Genomic DNA, 16417 nt, shown 5'->3' with positions numbered 1-16417 from the left:
CAAAAGTCTTAAAATTATTGCACATTTGCCACTTTAGGTCTAAACTTTCAATTTTGTTAGTTGAATACTAAATATTTTTCACAATTTGCCAATTAAGCTAATCTGGCTAATTTTTGACTAAAAATCGTTGACATGCAAGTCACATGTCGTACATGGGCAGCCAACGTTGACATTTTTATTAATTTTTGGTTTAAAAGATCGACAAGGCCATTGGCCACTAGTTGCGCCCCAATGACCTACGCCAACGATCCGAGGGTCGACAACCCCGGGCGCTCTCTAGGCTAGGGCCACAAAGCCCTCATCGAAAAACTGTGCACAAGTTCATGGACATCCGCTAAGGTCAACATGTGCACGCGCCCTCACCCACCCCGACATTGCCGGTGAGGGCCACCATGCCGGCTTCGCCGCAAATTTGGCGAGGGCTCACTAGTTCTTGTTAAGGCTGGGGCGAAGGCATCACAATCCCCTGCCCTAACCTCGCCCACAACAAGGGCCCAAGAACCCCTCCCTAACCGGTGTGCTCACGCCTCATCCCCACCGGCGAGGGCTTCATGGCCCTTGCCTAAGGGGTTAGCAAGGGTTGCCGGCCCATTAAACCAAAGAAAAGAAAGAAAAGAACAAATAATATTAAATTAATAATATATTTTAAATTTTTTTATAATTTATCCACATAAAGTACCGATCATACCATGTAAGATGACTGACGTTGACAGACCACATTAGTGGTTTCCGATAAAAATTGATCGAATAAAACTAAAATTAGCAAAATTTCAAAATATTTGGCATTTAATTACTAAAAATTAAAAAGATTTAAGACTTAATAGGCAAAAGTGTAATAGGGGGTAGGACTTTTTGGACAATTTTTCTATTTGTAAAGCGAAATGTTTGCATGATCGTCCATTATAGATGTTTAAGATTATTAATTTTTTTGTCGGTCCTACTCTACTTTTACTCTAACTTTCACTCAGAATTTTACCCTACCTCCTTATAGGGGTGAGAGTCGAAACCCATACTTGAAACTAAAATCATCCTCACCTAACCCCGTGGGAGAAGGTGGGGATTCAAACCCTCCACTTTCCATTTCCATGTTGGAAGGGTGGCCACTAGGGTTAATGACGTTTAAGATTCACAAGTTCCTTTTGTCAAAGAGATCTATCACAAAGTCGCTCACAATTAACAAGCATATCGTCAAAATTAAAATAATACATACAAACATATTTAAAAAAAATTATTAAAACTCTGTTAAATTAATATATTTTACTCCATATGTCAACTATAATTATAATTAGCAAAATAATTCCAGTAGATATGCCTCTATTTAATTATAAGCTAGTCATGTAACTAAAAATTTATTGTTATACATCGCCATGGGGGGATTAGCACTTGATGACAAGGTTATATTAAGAAATGATTCTACAAAAATGAGAAATTTTATCCACTGATATTAATTAAAGATCAACCTTGTTTTCTAGAAAATGACACTAACAATTCTTGAACTTTTACTCAATGTGCAATTTGTTCATTGAACTCTTAATTTATTCAATGTGATCCCTTAACTTTAGCCAATATGCAATGTGCCCCCTAAACTTTTAATTTGTTTAATATAGTCCGTGAACTTTTGGTACATATTCAACATAGTCCTTGAACTATATGAAAATGTTCAATATAATCTTTTTTCCATTAATTTAAGACCAATGACTATGCTGAAATTTTTTATATAGTTCGGGGATTATATTGAACACATATCAAAAGTTAAATGATTACATTGAACAAATTAAAAGTTCAGGAATTATATTGCACATTGGGTTAAAAGTTCAAGGATCATATTAAATAAATTAAAAGTTCCTTCACCTAATTGCCCATTAAGCCAAAATTCAAAGATTGTTTGTCTCATTATACCTCATTTTTACCCAGTATGAGAGATGACTTTACATGATGGATATGATATCTTTTTAGAAAATTATACAAAACTCTTGCAACCTGACATAATACACAATCGACCCTAAATTATCAAATGTCGCGCGTGAAATATCAACCTCTTAAACTTTTTCATTTTCTTAGGGCCGTTATTCTTCCGTTGTACATTTCTTAGCGTGTGAAATACACATGAGTTTTAAAGCATTATAGATGTATTTTCATCCTTTCAGCGGAAATATCTCTTTTACTCTTGACCTCTATGGAAAACATGAAGGAAGAAAATATTAATTATAATGTTATACTGGAAGAAATAAATAGGAATTACAATATTAAAAAAATTGAAGTTGTCTAAACTTTAAGAAACATATTTGGGTTTTTTTTGTCTGCCATCATTGCAAGATGCGCACCCAGGTAACCTTGGGAAGTAGAGCTTGCTCAGGCCCGGGGGATGGGTGGTTCAAAACCCTAGGGGTCCCCAGAGGTTTGCCATTACCCTTTTTTAACGCCTTTGGGTTTGCTCCGATAGGCGAGTCAGTTTAACGTCATGACCGGGACCAAGTTGTCTAAACTTTAAGAAACATATTAATAGAACTAATGAATTTTTTTAAGAAGAAGAAAGAAAATTCAGAAAGTAAATATATGTTTCGTAAAAGAAAGGTCAAATTTCAAAATGGGGAGATTCATTATATACTTTTATATGGTTGATAATGATAACAAATGAATTAGCAATTAAAAATACTTAAAAATTATCATGGATTTCAGTTAATCATTTCCTTTTATGCGTTGAGGAAATCATTTACTCTCATAGTTTGTTAGATATTTTCATTGATCAGTCAATTTTCACATCAAATAATCCCTTAAATATACATAATGAGTAACCAGCTATTGACATTTGACTTTTTTCTAATCGAGACTTCCTCTTTACTTAATTGGTGGTTATTCTTTTTCTCAAAATATCTTGTTTAATGCAAACAAATGAGCACTTATGAAACATAAGCAACTGCTATTTAGTTGTATAATCTGTAGATTGGCCATTTAAAAAAATAAAGGCAAACTGTAGATAGCCATCAACTTTTAAAACCATTTCTTAAATTCCTAATAAATTTGGACTTCAGGAAAACGGTTATTAAAATAACTTCCAAACGCATTAATTCCCAGTAAGTCTACTTTGAGAACCCATTTATTCAATTCAAGTATTTTTTTTTTCTTGGTCACTTAGCTATATACTTGTAAATTCAAGTTGTTTTCTTCATCGATGGATAAACACAAAGCCACCAAATTATCTACCACGAACATGTTCATGTTATGAATAAAATATGACTTCTGTGCAAGAAAATCACAAAGTAGCAAGAAATTGAACATCTTATTGATTTCTCCAGAAGTCTCTTCACAATTTCTTGGTGGTACTAAGCATCTTTTGTATAACTAGCAAAAGCATAAAGAGATGCACATAGCATTTTCTAAGTATACAAAATATAACAATAAAAAGGCAAAAGTTCTATTTTTATTTGCAGCTCTATTTCACCGGTCTCTCATCATGTCCTCGAGAGTGAAGGGGGGCCTGTTTTCAATCGAACTTTAAACATTCCGACGATCACATGCCCGGTGAATATGAAGATCGATCAACATCGCAACCCCGCGCAGAGGGGCAGGGATGATTTCCCGGTGATCGGATGTCCCTCAGCAAGCTCTAAAGCTCCGCACATCTGAGATCTTAAAGACATCTCTTGACCTTTGTGGGAATGTGTGGCTAATTAAAATTTGGACGTTAAACCCAAGATTTGCACCCAAAATCAAGAACAGCAAAACTATTTCATCAATGCTCCTAGGCCTACCGCGCTAGTTAACGTGACGGGATTCATTGTTTATCAATTTAGTAAATGGACACGATTGATGACCCAAAATTGCAATTACAAGAAAAATGGGCTTAATTACGATGTGTCCTGAGATCAAGTCGATTGATTATCGTCCAAGTATTACACAAGCGGGGTGACTCGCACTATTCGCTAGATGTGTCGTGATTTTACGATAATGAACTGATCGAGTACATGAGACTATTTGACCCTTTGATGTATGTAATGTGAAATTTAAACTTCATAATTTGTGTATTGTACGTAATGTGAAATTTAAACTTCATAATTCGTGTATTGTCCACCATCTCTAGTTCTCTAATATGTCCTACCCAAGACAATCGCTGAAGCAACCTTGGCAACCTCTGTCTAACAAACAAGTTGCCTTTAGCCAACGAGATTAATGAAATCGAAGATTCTTTCGACTCTCAATAACCTCGACACTTTCACATACTAATGGACTAAATTGATTACTCCAAGACCATGATTCATTATCACAAGATGCTCCATGAACCCACACTATTCACGTGGCGTCAAACTCACACCTCAAGAACTAGTCAACACAACTATTGCAAGTGATTCCCCTCTTTCATTTTTACTTCAACAATTTAAGTTCTACCAACTCAGCACAAAACTCTGCGCCGCTCCGATAAAAATCACCTCCAACACATTCTTTCTCCGATCGGTGCAAGGTCAATTCTACTCCCATTCCTTTCGCCATCCTAGTGGCGTTCTGGCCGCAGTAACGATGTCTATGCTACCATAGACTTCCATTGATAGTAATTCACTTGATAGTCATGCTGTTCATCATCACAACATGTTCTAGTCATACTCTGACATGATTTATCCATGCTTCATTCTACAATTCTGACACCTATCTGGTGTGTCTTCTATCTCCTGTCAGGTGAAAGCATGCACTCTTTTTGGTACCAGAGACCTATTCCAAAACTCCATTGTGCGTTCTATGGTGCATTTCCTCTAATATGTCCCATCGGCCTTCTAGGACCGCCTCCTGGTCAGTAACTTTATTGGCTATACTCGAAACAAATTCTTGTCCTAAGAAAACATAAGGTTGATCTTTGCCGTCACGCAAAGGAACAACATGTTCCATTTTGACTCAAAGCTGACCTAGCTATCACACCCTTCTTATTGGGTGGAATAGAACACTCTTCTCTCCACACGGTCATTTCCTTGACCGATTTCCATCTCTCGCTTGAACCGGAGCCGTATTCGACTGATGCAATGGCTTGCTCCCTGATCATATCTTCACACGGACCTCATAGATGCGGCAACAACGGCGATTATGGCATTGATGGCGGTAGTGACAAATGCACAACAAGCAAAGCTGCTCGATCTTGAGCTTGCCGGCTCAACCAATTCCAAGGACACTAGTGCCTCGAACGATCCCGTCGAACCTAGGATCGCCGGGGGTGCTACACACTAGTACCAACCTCCGCGGTGTACTCTTACACTTGAGCTGGCCAAAGCCGATACTCTACCACAACCACCTTAGTACCAACCTTTGATGGTGCTTTTAACCTCGAGTCGCGAGGATATTGTCCTCTTACTAGGAGTTCTCAGCTCCTGCTCGCTCATGGTTCAGTCTTACACTGAAACCCGTCTTCCAAATCCACACCGGATTAGAAGATGAGCGATCCACACACAACAAACAATTCTAGCATTCAGCTAGCATAGACATGCACCGGCATGAATTTAAAGGCCTTTCCTACTACTATCTCAAGACCCATCGCTCCTTATCACTCCAATCTTGAACTTCACTCTAATACCACTTAAGCGGGATGTCACGCCCCGATCCTCGTATGCACACATCCTTCTACTTGGTCGATTTTATAATGTGATATCCCGTGACTAAGAATCGCCAACCCTTTCATTTATTAAGCACATGCGAAGCAGCTTAAATCCCTGCACAATATCACAATGGGATAGAAAAGCAAGGCCATACTTTTCATATTGAAATCCACAACCAAACCTTTATACATGGCATAACTCAAAGTCTATTCACAAAACTATTCATAACATTCTAGTTTCACACTATTCACGTTTAGATAGGATTCACAAAAGAGGATGGGATCTCGGCCCTCATCCGGTCGTACTCGTGTGGATCATCCCGATCTTTGACTCTTCACTAAGCTCACATCCTTCAAGCTCTTCATCTTTTACTAGGTCATCGTCCTCTCTGGTTCCCTTCATAGGCTCATCTACGAGCCTGAAATGTTGTCCCACAACCGGGATGAGACTACGTCTCAGCAAGTTCTACCCCACTAAGACTCGATTAGGAAACCAATACGCTAACCGGGCTGCCTATGCACGCACGAGTTAGAAGACTTACCTTGGCCTCAATTCTTTCCTGCAAGTTAGTATATATATCAAATATACATCATCACATCACATCACCCAATCAGATCGAATCATCGATCAATCGACCTAGTCGATTACATGTCAATCGGACCATTCATTGGTCATTTCAATTCAATATATCAATTCACGATATCATATCAAAGCAATGATTAATTGACCTAGTCGATTACATGTCATCACGACCCATGCTTGGTCGACACATTCAATACTATCTATAAGTCCAACCATAGTCCAAGACTGCTCACTCTAAGCTGATATATAGATAGTATAGCTCGCACTAAGCTGATAGGGTTAAGGTATACTGCTCTCACTAAGCTGATATATTGTCCGTAGGCTGGTATAGTATACCAGCATACTGCTCTCGCTAAGCTAACATATCACTTGTAGGCTGATATAGTATACCCCGATACTGCTCTAAGCTAATAAAGTGTACTACTCGCACTAAACCGACATATCATCCGTAGGCTAATATAGTACACCAGTATACTGCTCTTGCTAAGCTGACATATCAAAGCCCGTAGGATGATATAATATACTATCCGACCATTCAATCCATTCCATCTTTTATCATTCTCGATAAAATAGCCATGTGTGGGGACACGGTCGGCCTTAGCCAAAATATAATATTTTCCTTTCCATAACTCCCATATTTTCTGTAGTCAACTCAAATATTTTTTTGGCATTATCAACTAATGCCCGGCTATTTTTCAATTAATAACCAATGATTGTCCAATTAAAGAATAATTCATTCTTTCACAAATAATTCAATTCAGCATGAAATAGAGCTCAATTAAATAAACGGATGCGCCACTCTATAATCAACATAAAATTTCGGTCGTCGGCTATCCTTGCCTAATTACCTGAAAAATAAATAATTAAATAAATAAATTTCGAAAATTAATAGATAAATATGATAAATCCAATTTAGCCCGTAATGCCTAATTGAAGCCCGATAAGGGTCGAGAAAATCCCGATATGCATTCAATAAATAGTATATGCAATTCTCTAGCTAAGTACACTAACCACCTAACTAATATGTAATGCAATTGACTAATAATCATTATCCATTCTAATCTAACCACCTAATTGCAATTAATTAAATCTAATCAACCCTTAAGTGTCGCGACCGGATTTTTTCGGGATAAATCACCTATGGTTTGGCTAATAGATTGTTAAGCCTAGGCTTAACTCGGGCTCTCCCAAGCCCATACCAATTCGCGACTTAGATTTGAATTGTTATCATGCAATTGATTTTTTTTTAACTAGAGTCGCCACTAATCTATTTTTGGTGGGTCGATTAGAAACCCAAGTAAAGTAACGGGAGATTTACTTTACTCCTACGAACCAAAGACTAAGGGTACGAGGACTTGGTTACATTAGATTTTCTAACACCCTTTCGGTACTTTTCTTTTTATTTTGAAAAAGGTTTGGCAAACAACTTGAATTAATTTTAAACTAGTTCCCTAACATGTGAGATGTTCATGTGTGCACAAACCATCAATTTAACACCCAAGAAAACAATTAAATAATGCAAGACTTACCTCAAAGCAACGAAAGATCTGCATAGTGTTAAATTAAAATCCACATCAACAACCCTAGATATGGTTTCTAATTAATAAGCAATTACTCAATTTTATGTTTTCACTTTTCTTTATGAAAATCATGCGATGCATTCTAATAATCTAATATGACATGGTAGCATGACCTAAACTATATGACATGAAGAAATGCAATAATTAAATGAAATCGAAATGACCTAGTTCTAATGACATGCAATCCGATGCGATGACATACAAAATTATTTAAACTAAGATGACATGCAGCATATAATTTAATACGCGAGCTATATGTCACGCGGCATTTATTAAATGACCTAATCTAATGACGGACAATTTCTAATTAGAAATGAACCTAACAATAATCACTAAAATGACATGCATTTCATGAACCTAATTCTATATGACATGCAAATGACATTTTTTATTTTAAAAATGCAATCTATCCTAGAAATTGCAACTAATTTATCCTAAGACAAATTTTATGAAATTTGAAATGATCTAGCTAGATTAAGGGATTAAGATTCTATCTAATTTAAACTAAGATTAAGTCATATTAAATGCCCATTGTTTTTTTAATTTAAACTAAGACATTATCTAAATCAAAAATGCAATTTATCTAGAAAAAGATTATCTAAATTTAAATGAACCGCCCAACGCAATTCTAGTCTAATATGCCATGACAATGTCCTAATTCTATATGACATATCTATCCTAAAAAAAAGATAATACTAATTTAAAAAGAAATGAATTTATTCTAAGGCAATTTTTGTATTTTTCATGAAATGAAAAAATTATTTATCTAGATTAAGATTTTATCCAGCTTATATTAACAAATTTTAAATGAAACATGTCGACTAAATCCTAATTGAAAACTAAGATATTATCTTAACCTAGCAAATCTCTAACCTAAGATGCAATCTATCTAGAAAATTAATCTAAAATTAAAATGAAAAAATGCAATTTTATCTAATATGCCATGACAATGTCCTAATTATATATGACATATGCATGATGACTTTCTTTTGTGTTTTTTATAAAATTCGAAATTAAAATTTCTAAATAATTAAACATGTAATTCAAATTTAAAACTAACATCCTATGTATTTTTTTTTTTTGATTTTTCTTTAAAAATTCGATTAACTCAACCAACTTGACGACAAGCAAAATCAAACAAGATGAGATTGATATTTGAAAATTGGCGAACCATATCTCGCGCATGAGATCGGGTTGGCCAATTTTAAATTAAATCGCGAATTGAATCTCGAGCTTGAGATTTGATTGTCGATTTTTATAAGGGATTGCGAGTCGGATTTCGGCGTGAAAATCAGACTATCAATCCCTAGCTTGAGGGATTATTTCATGTTGAAATCTCAATCATATTTAGGAATGATCCTACTAAAGAAAAAAAAAAAAAGTAAATAAGTGAGAATAACATAAAAATAAAGTAAATAAAAAAAAAAAAAGAACTACCTAAATGATTTTCTTTTGTTGCATGCGGTTGATGGTGGGTCACCAAAGACAGCCTGGCCGAGGCCTAGCAGGGGGATCGCCGACAAAGGGGGATTCCGGTGAGACAATGCAGGTGGGCGTCTAACGCGAGGCAGTGAGGATTGACATCGCAAGGGACTTAGCGAAGCAAGTGGCACCAGCGAGTGGGCGTTGTAGAGCGCCGGGGCTTGCCGTCGGCACCGAGGAGATGCGAGCAACAGCAATGTGGGCTCGGGCAACGTCGGTTGCGGTAGGAACAGCGTGGCACGGCGGCGACTGGACGTCGGGGGAGGAGCGACGGCGCAGCGCGGCGGGGCACACTGGGCGAGCAGATCACGACGAGTGGTGCAGCAAAAGAAATACGGATCTCGCAGTTGCTGGTGAAGCGGAGGCGCGATGGTGATTTGAGGAATGGTGATGCGGCATTCGGCGAGCAGGAGCGCCGGGTCTCGGCGCGGCTAAAGAGAGGCGCAGCAAAGGCAAAGTGGTGGATTGCGCGATGATGCGGAGGCTTGGCAGCCGCAGGGCGCGTCTGAGATGGAGGCGCCGCAAGTACGACGAGGCTCGGGGCAGCCACGCGGGTGCGGTGAACGGCAGAGTCGCGTGGTGAAGCGGGAGGAGCTCCGGTAGTCGCGGATGGAGTAGCAACGTGCGGCAGCCAACTTGAGAGACGATGAATCGTAGGGGTCAAATCACCCCCTTTTCTCTTTTCCGCTTCTCCTCTCGTCTCTTCCCCGTCACTCTCACGTCCTCGCCTTTTCACTTCTCATTTTTACTTCCCTTTCCTCGGCAGCTTTTTTCTTCACCGGTTTCTCTCTCACTTTTCAACTTTTTTTCTTTTCTTCCAAAAAACCCCATTTTCACTAGCAAAAAGCCCCTATTTATAGAGAGAAAACCCCAGTCGGTTCTACGTACGAAGATTTGCGTATATTGACCTAATCGCTAAGGATCATCCTTCGAAACGGAGAGATGTGCTCAACAAGAAAATAACCCCCAAAATTTTTATGAAGATTTTTTTTAAAGATAATTCACTTAACTTTTGATATGAATTCATTATCCGAAAATCTTTCAAAATCTCATTCCTCCACAAAATATTTTTTAACAACCTTTTTAAGAGATAAGTTAAATATCATTGTTACCCTAAAAATAAATAAAAAATAAAAATAAAATAGTTAAAATTTAGGTGTCAATAGCTGCCCTCTTGAAACCTAAATTTTGTTATGCATATGCAATGGATGATTTTTGTTGGAAAATGAATTCCATTTTTTGATGCAACTTATATGATGCATGGAAATGCTAATGCAAACGATAAAGGAACTTACCTGGAATAACTTACCTTTAACGAGGGTAGAGTGATTCAAGATAGTTGGTGTTACATGTCCAGGACCCGTACCATTTTACGGTCGCCCAAAATAGTAACATGGCTTTGTAAAGAGACTGCTTTCCTAGGACTCGTACCATCTATGGTCACCCAAAGAAGACAGTTGTTTGGTTGTGTCTACGGGGGACCCGTACCATTCTACGATCGCCTAAAATAGGGAATAGGTGTTGTCGAGACCCGTTCCATTCTACGGTCACCTTGATGGAAAATGATTTTTCAGGACTCATACCATTCTACGGTCGTTGAATGGGGAATTGCCTTTCCAGACTCGTACCATTCCACGGTCGCCCCGTTAGAGCACAAATGTTGTTCAGACACGTACCATTCTACGGTCGCCTAAACGAGGTTTTGCTTGGCTAGGACCCGAACCATTCTTCGGTCGCCCAGCCTTGCAACAGAGATCAACTGACCAAGACTCGAACCATTCTTCGCCGCCTTAATCGATTGAATCTGAGAGAAATTTTGGGGGACAACTCTATCGAGTGTCGGTATGTTTAAAAGGGAATACCTGTGCGATGACAAATATTTAAGGTATGGATAGAGATATACTTACCTGGTAACATCTCTGATCTTCGGGGATACGTTTCCTGCAAAACATGGTCGTAGGAGAGACAACATGCATTGGTAATCATAAACATGCATCAATTTAATGAAGGTTCATGATAATTTCCATTAATCTTGCATCACCTAATTTCCATTCCGAACACATGAGTGTCATGAATGTGTCAAATGAGGGATCCTTTGGTCTCGAAATGACTTTTTCTCTCATCCTCATGGCAATTTGATCCTGACCTTGATGCAGGATTTTATCAATCACTTTATCTCACCATCGCCATGCCAAACAAGGGTCCGAGCAATTTCGCAAGTGGTACGATCTCACCAATCCGAGAGGTCTTTAAGAAGGACCGCAACGCTGGCTTGGTCAACGGCTTAGCAAAGGAGACTCTTTGAGTCGAGGTTATTAAAAATGAATGATATTTCATAATCATCTTGGGGTTTACAAACCAAGAAACATGAGAAATGAAGCAGAAATTATCTTACTGCACTTCTTCAAGCGATGCTTCCAAACGTATGAACTTTACGTTAATTCAAGTGCCCTAATCTGAAGAGACTTTGTAAGGGACGTAATGTAGGTTTCATGGGTTGAGAAATGAAATAATCATTTGGCTCAAAAAATGTTTATGGGGTCAAAGTTGGTGATCATCTTGACATTTCCAGCAATTTTCCTCTCCATCGTCGAAGATTTTCTTTCACTTCACAACTCCACCGATTGCAACATCTCAACATTTGAGTTTTTTTTTTTTTTTTACCACCTTGTTGGGGATATGACCCATTCATCAAGTGTTTGATTTTTTTTTTGGGCACCGGCCTTGCTTTTACCAGGCACATTGCTTTTTTCATGCCCTACTTTTGCACTTTTTTTTGACAAAGTCTCCATTTTATCAGCATTGTAAATCATGCTACTTGAGTGGTTTGATTTTTCTGCCTTGCCCCCAAAGGTGGGGGATGATCACCAACCGGGTTTAATGTGAAATGAATTCATAGGCTCAATGGGGCTATGCAATGGATAAAGTGTATAGGATAGAGAAAGAACTGCTTCGTCGTCTTAAGGCACTTTAAATTATCGTACAAGTCACACCGTAAAAGCAATACTCAAAGATTGATGCAAGTGTGAGTAAGAAAATTCCTATCATTCATTTCAAATCTTGTCCTAGTATGGGACAATTCTTGATAGGGATAATTTAAAAGCTCTTTATATGTGTGGGCTGAACAATGAATTTACCCGTAGTATTTCTGCAGTAGAAGAAACCGCTCTCATCACCTTGGTTGACGTATCTTTGCGAGATCACTCTTTTCCTCGTGGGCATGGAATTTTTCACACAACTCACCGGGGGGGTCAGTATGGAATAGGGTTTGCCTTTCATCATTCCAAAGTATCCCATTTGACACATTCAATCTATTTTACACAATTCATCAAGAAAATGTGATATTTGCGACAAATTTGAACAATTCAATTCACCGAGGCAATTTATTCATCACAAAATGTTTGCAATTCAAAACATGACATGGCAAATTTTATCATGGGTAATACTTCTTGACAGATCTGAATTAACCGGAGTGGGAAAACACACGACCATCCATTTCTCGCCAAGATCAAAGCACCGCCATGAAGTACCTTCTTTACCACATATGGGCCACCGTAGTTTGGAGCAAACTTCCTCCAAGATCTGGAAAAATTGGCAACGCCTTCCTTAGAACAAGATCATTTACCTCAAATGTCTCGGCCGCACCTTTCAAGTTGAAAGATCTCGCTACTCTTTGTTGATATGCTTGGCCATGGCAGCAGAGCCTTCGCCTTTTTCTCATCGATCAAGTTCAACTGCTCAAGTCTTTATTGTGACCATTCTACCTCGATAATTCCACTTGGGATAATACTGTGGAAGGAATCTCCACTTCCAATGTGCAAAATTGCCTCCATGCCGTATACCCGAGCAAAAGGAGTTGCCCCGGTAGAAGTACCGAATCGATGTCCGATACGCCATCAGCGAAGGGTAATATGTCATGCCGCCTCGATAATTCTCAGCTGTCTTAGCCAAGATCTTCTTAATATTCTTATTGGTCGCTTCAACAACCCCATTCATTTGAGGGCGATAAGGGGACGAATTCAAATGATTGATCTTGAACTCGTTGAACAACTCATCAACAAGCTTGTTGTTCAAATTTGTCCCGTTGTCGCTGATAATCGCTTCAGGGACACCATAGCGAGCAATTATATCACGTTTGATGAACTTCACAACATTGCGAAAGCAGTGACACTTGCAAAGGATGTAGCTTCAATCCATTTTGAAAATAGTCTATGGCCACTAAAATGAATATGTGCCCATTGAAGCCTTTTTTTTTTTGGGTTTATCAAATAATCACATCAGTCCCCCACATTGAGAAAGGCCATGGCTCGGAAAACCGGTGCAGCACAGCTTGAGGAACATTTATCTTATCACCATGGACTTGGCAACGATGACAACTTCGAACATGCTTATACAAATAACCTTCTAGCGTGAGCCAATAATAGCCTAATCTCATGATCTTCTTAGCCATCATGTGTCCATTCATATGAGGGCCACATACTCCTTCGTGAATTTTTTGCATGATTTGAGTGGCCTCGCTGCACCCACACACCGCAACAAGATTGAATCATAAGATCTCTTGTACAAATTCTCACCACTAACGAAGAACTTTGAGGCCATCTTCATGATGTACTTCCTATCAGCCTAGAGTACTTTTCTCGGGGAATCCTTGTTTTTGGATGTAGTTCATGATATCGTAATACCATGGTTTTTTGTCAGATTCTTCGCCACTACCATACAATAAGCCGGCCTTGGCAGAACCTCTATCTTCAATGGTTCAACTTCTAATTCATCGGTGACTTGCAACATAGATGATAAAGTTGCGAGTGCATCTGCAAATTAATTGTGAGACCTCGATAGGTATTCAAATGAAACTTCATCAAATTTCTTGATCAAATCTTCTAAGTACTCATGATATGGGAGCAACTTAGCATCCTTAGTCTTCCATTCACTTATAGACTCGTAGTATGATTAGCACGAATCCCCGAACACTTTTAATTTGGCTACACCCATCTCGATTGCAGCTTGAAGCCCAAGGATGCAAGCTTCATACTGCTATATTGTTAGTGCATGGGAATATCAATTTCGCAGATACCGGTGATGTTGTTCGTCCGGGGATATCAAAAACCGCCCCCGCATTCAAACTGCATAAGTTCACACTCCATCAAAGAACATCGTCCATGAGTCTTCATTTATAGTCAAGATACGGTCATCTAGGGAACGATCATCATTATTTGAGGCTTTCGGATTCTCAGCCAATAAATCAGCGATCACTCGACCCTTAACCGACTTCTGTGGCATATATTGCACATCAAATTCTGATATCAAAATTTGCCATTTAGCCAACCTACCCACCAAAGCTGGCCGATCAAGTAGGTACTTGATAGGATCGTTCCTTAGTTACAAGGAATGTCCGTAATGCAATGTGTACTGCCTCAATCTATGCAACACCCACACTAGTGTAGCACAAGTCTTTTCCACATCGAATATTTCAGCTCGACATGGTGAATTTTTTACTCAGGTAATAAATGGCCGCTCTTTTTGTCGACGAGACTTTCCTAAACCAACATCGCACTCCAATGACTCACCATGAATGGTGAGGTAAAGAATCAAAGGATACCCCGGCGATGGCGGGACAAGAACCGGTGGATTCATCAAGTAATCGTTTCAACTTGTTGAATGCTTTTCGACACTCATCATCCCTGCCGACTCATGCATTCTTCTTTAAGAGCTTAAAGAATGGCTTGGCGGTTTTAGAAAGTTGGGAAATGAATCGAGCAATGTAATTCAACCTCCCCAAAAGACTCCGGACTTCTTTCACTGTTGATGGAGGTTGCAACTCACATATGGCCTTAGCTTTAGCCGGGTCGATCTCAATCCCTTTATCGCTCACAATGAACCCAAGTAATTTACCGTCGATGTTGCTCCGAACACACATTTAGCGGGCTTAGGCGAAGCTTGAATTCACGGAGTCGAGCAAACAACTTTTTCAAGGTTTCGATGTGGCTTTTCCCAAGTCGAGTCTTGGCGATCATATCATCAACATAGACCTCGATCTCTTGATGCATCATGTCGTGAAACAAAGTGCTACCATGGCTCACTGGTAAGTTGCCCCCGCATTCTGAGTCCAAAGGGCATGACCTTATAATGAAAGGTTCCCACGGAGTGATAAATGCAGTTTTCTTTGTCTTCCTCCTTCATCCTTATCTCGATTGTATCCAGTAAAACCATCCATAAATGAGAATAGTTCAAATCCGGTAGTACTATCAACAAGGACATCTATGTGAGGTAGCGGGAAGTCATCTTTTGGGCTAGCCTTGTTCAAATCCTGATAATCGACACAAACTTGAACTCGACCATCCTTCTTCATCACCGGCAAGATGTTTGCTACCCATTGTGGTATTGCGAGACTTCAATAAATCCGATTTTAGAAGCTTCATCACCTCTTCCTCTATCTTCTTCGAGAGCTCGTGCTTAGTTATTTCGCAACCTTTGCTTCTTAGGAGACACGTCCGGGGTTAGTAGGCAAACAATGCTCCATGATTGACGGGTCTAACCTAGGCATGTCGGCGTAGGTCCATGCGAAGATGTCCTTATATTCCTTCAAGAATCGAATTAGGCGCTTAGCCTCGTCTTTAGGGAGATTCGCCCTATTTTCACCTCCTTGCTTCTTCTGTCACTTAAATTAATAGTGACGGTCAAGCTTCCGATGTGAGAGTCTTGGCTTTTTCATGTTGTTCCCAGATTTGCCGCACCTCAATGGAATCTTGGATTGAATCTTTAGGATCATCATTATCATCACTTGTTGCATTGGATTGGACCATTTCCACACCTTGGCATGTTATATGATCGTCCTCTTGTGGGCGAGGGCCCGTTTCTTCCTAGAGGTTCTCCATCAATGGTCCGATGGAGAGATCATCGAACAAACTTGAAATTCCTTCCAGGTGTCATTAGAGTTTTCCGTCTTTTGAAGGCGTCGGATCATCCATGCCATCCCATCCACTTGGAACTATATTGCGGGCATCAAAGTAAAAGCCGGGAGGAGCCGAATACTTCACCATATAGTCGAACTTCCCACTTGGCTGTCCGAGAGTATCCATCACTTCAGCTTCATGTTGCATCATAATTGGAGGACCGAGAACGTCTCATGAATGTTTGGAGGTGGTAAATTTTGCCTCCTCGCCCTTGTTCGTGTGGCGAGTTATGCCTTCCATGTCT

At 39.3% G+C, this 16417-nt stretch overlaps 1 pseudogene; it reads right to left on the bottom strand.

Annotated features, from left to right (window-relative positions):
* The window catches only part of LOC120289700, a 16423-nt pseudogene extending 1286 nt beyond the window's left edge, over positions 1 to 15137 (bottom strand).
* Between the last annotated feature and the right edge of the window lie 1280 nt (positions 15138 to 16417).

Source organism: Eucalyptus grandis, chromosome 11 (genome assembly GCF_016545825.1).
Source record: "Eucalyptus grandis isolate ANBG69807.140 chromosome 11, ASM1654582v1, whole genome shotgun sequence".
Classification (NCBI taxonomy): Eukaryota; Viridiplantae; Streptophyta; class Magnoliopsida; order Myrtales; family Myrtaceae; genus Eucalyptus; species Eucalyptus grandis.
This window is presented reverse-complemented; position numbering and strand designations above follow the sequence as displayed.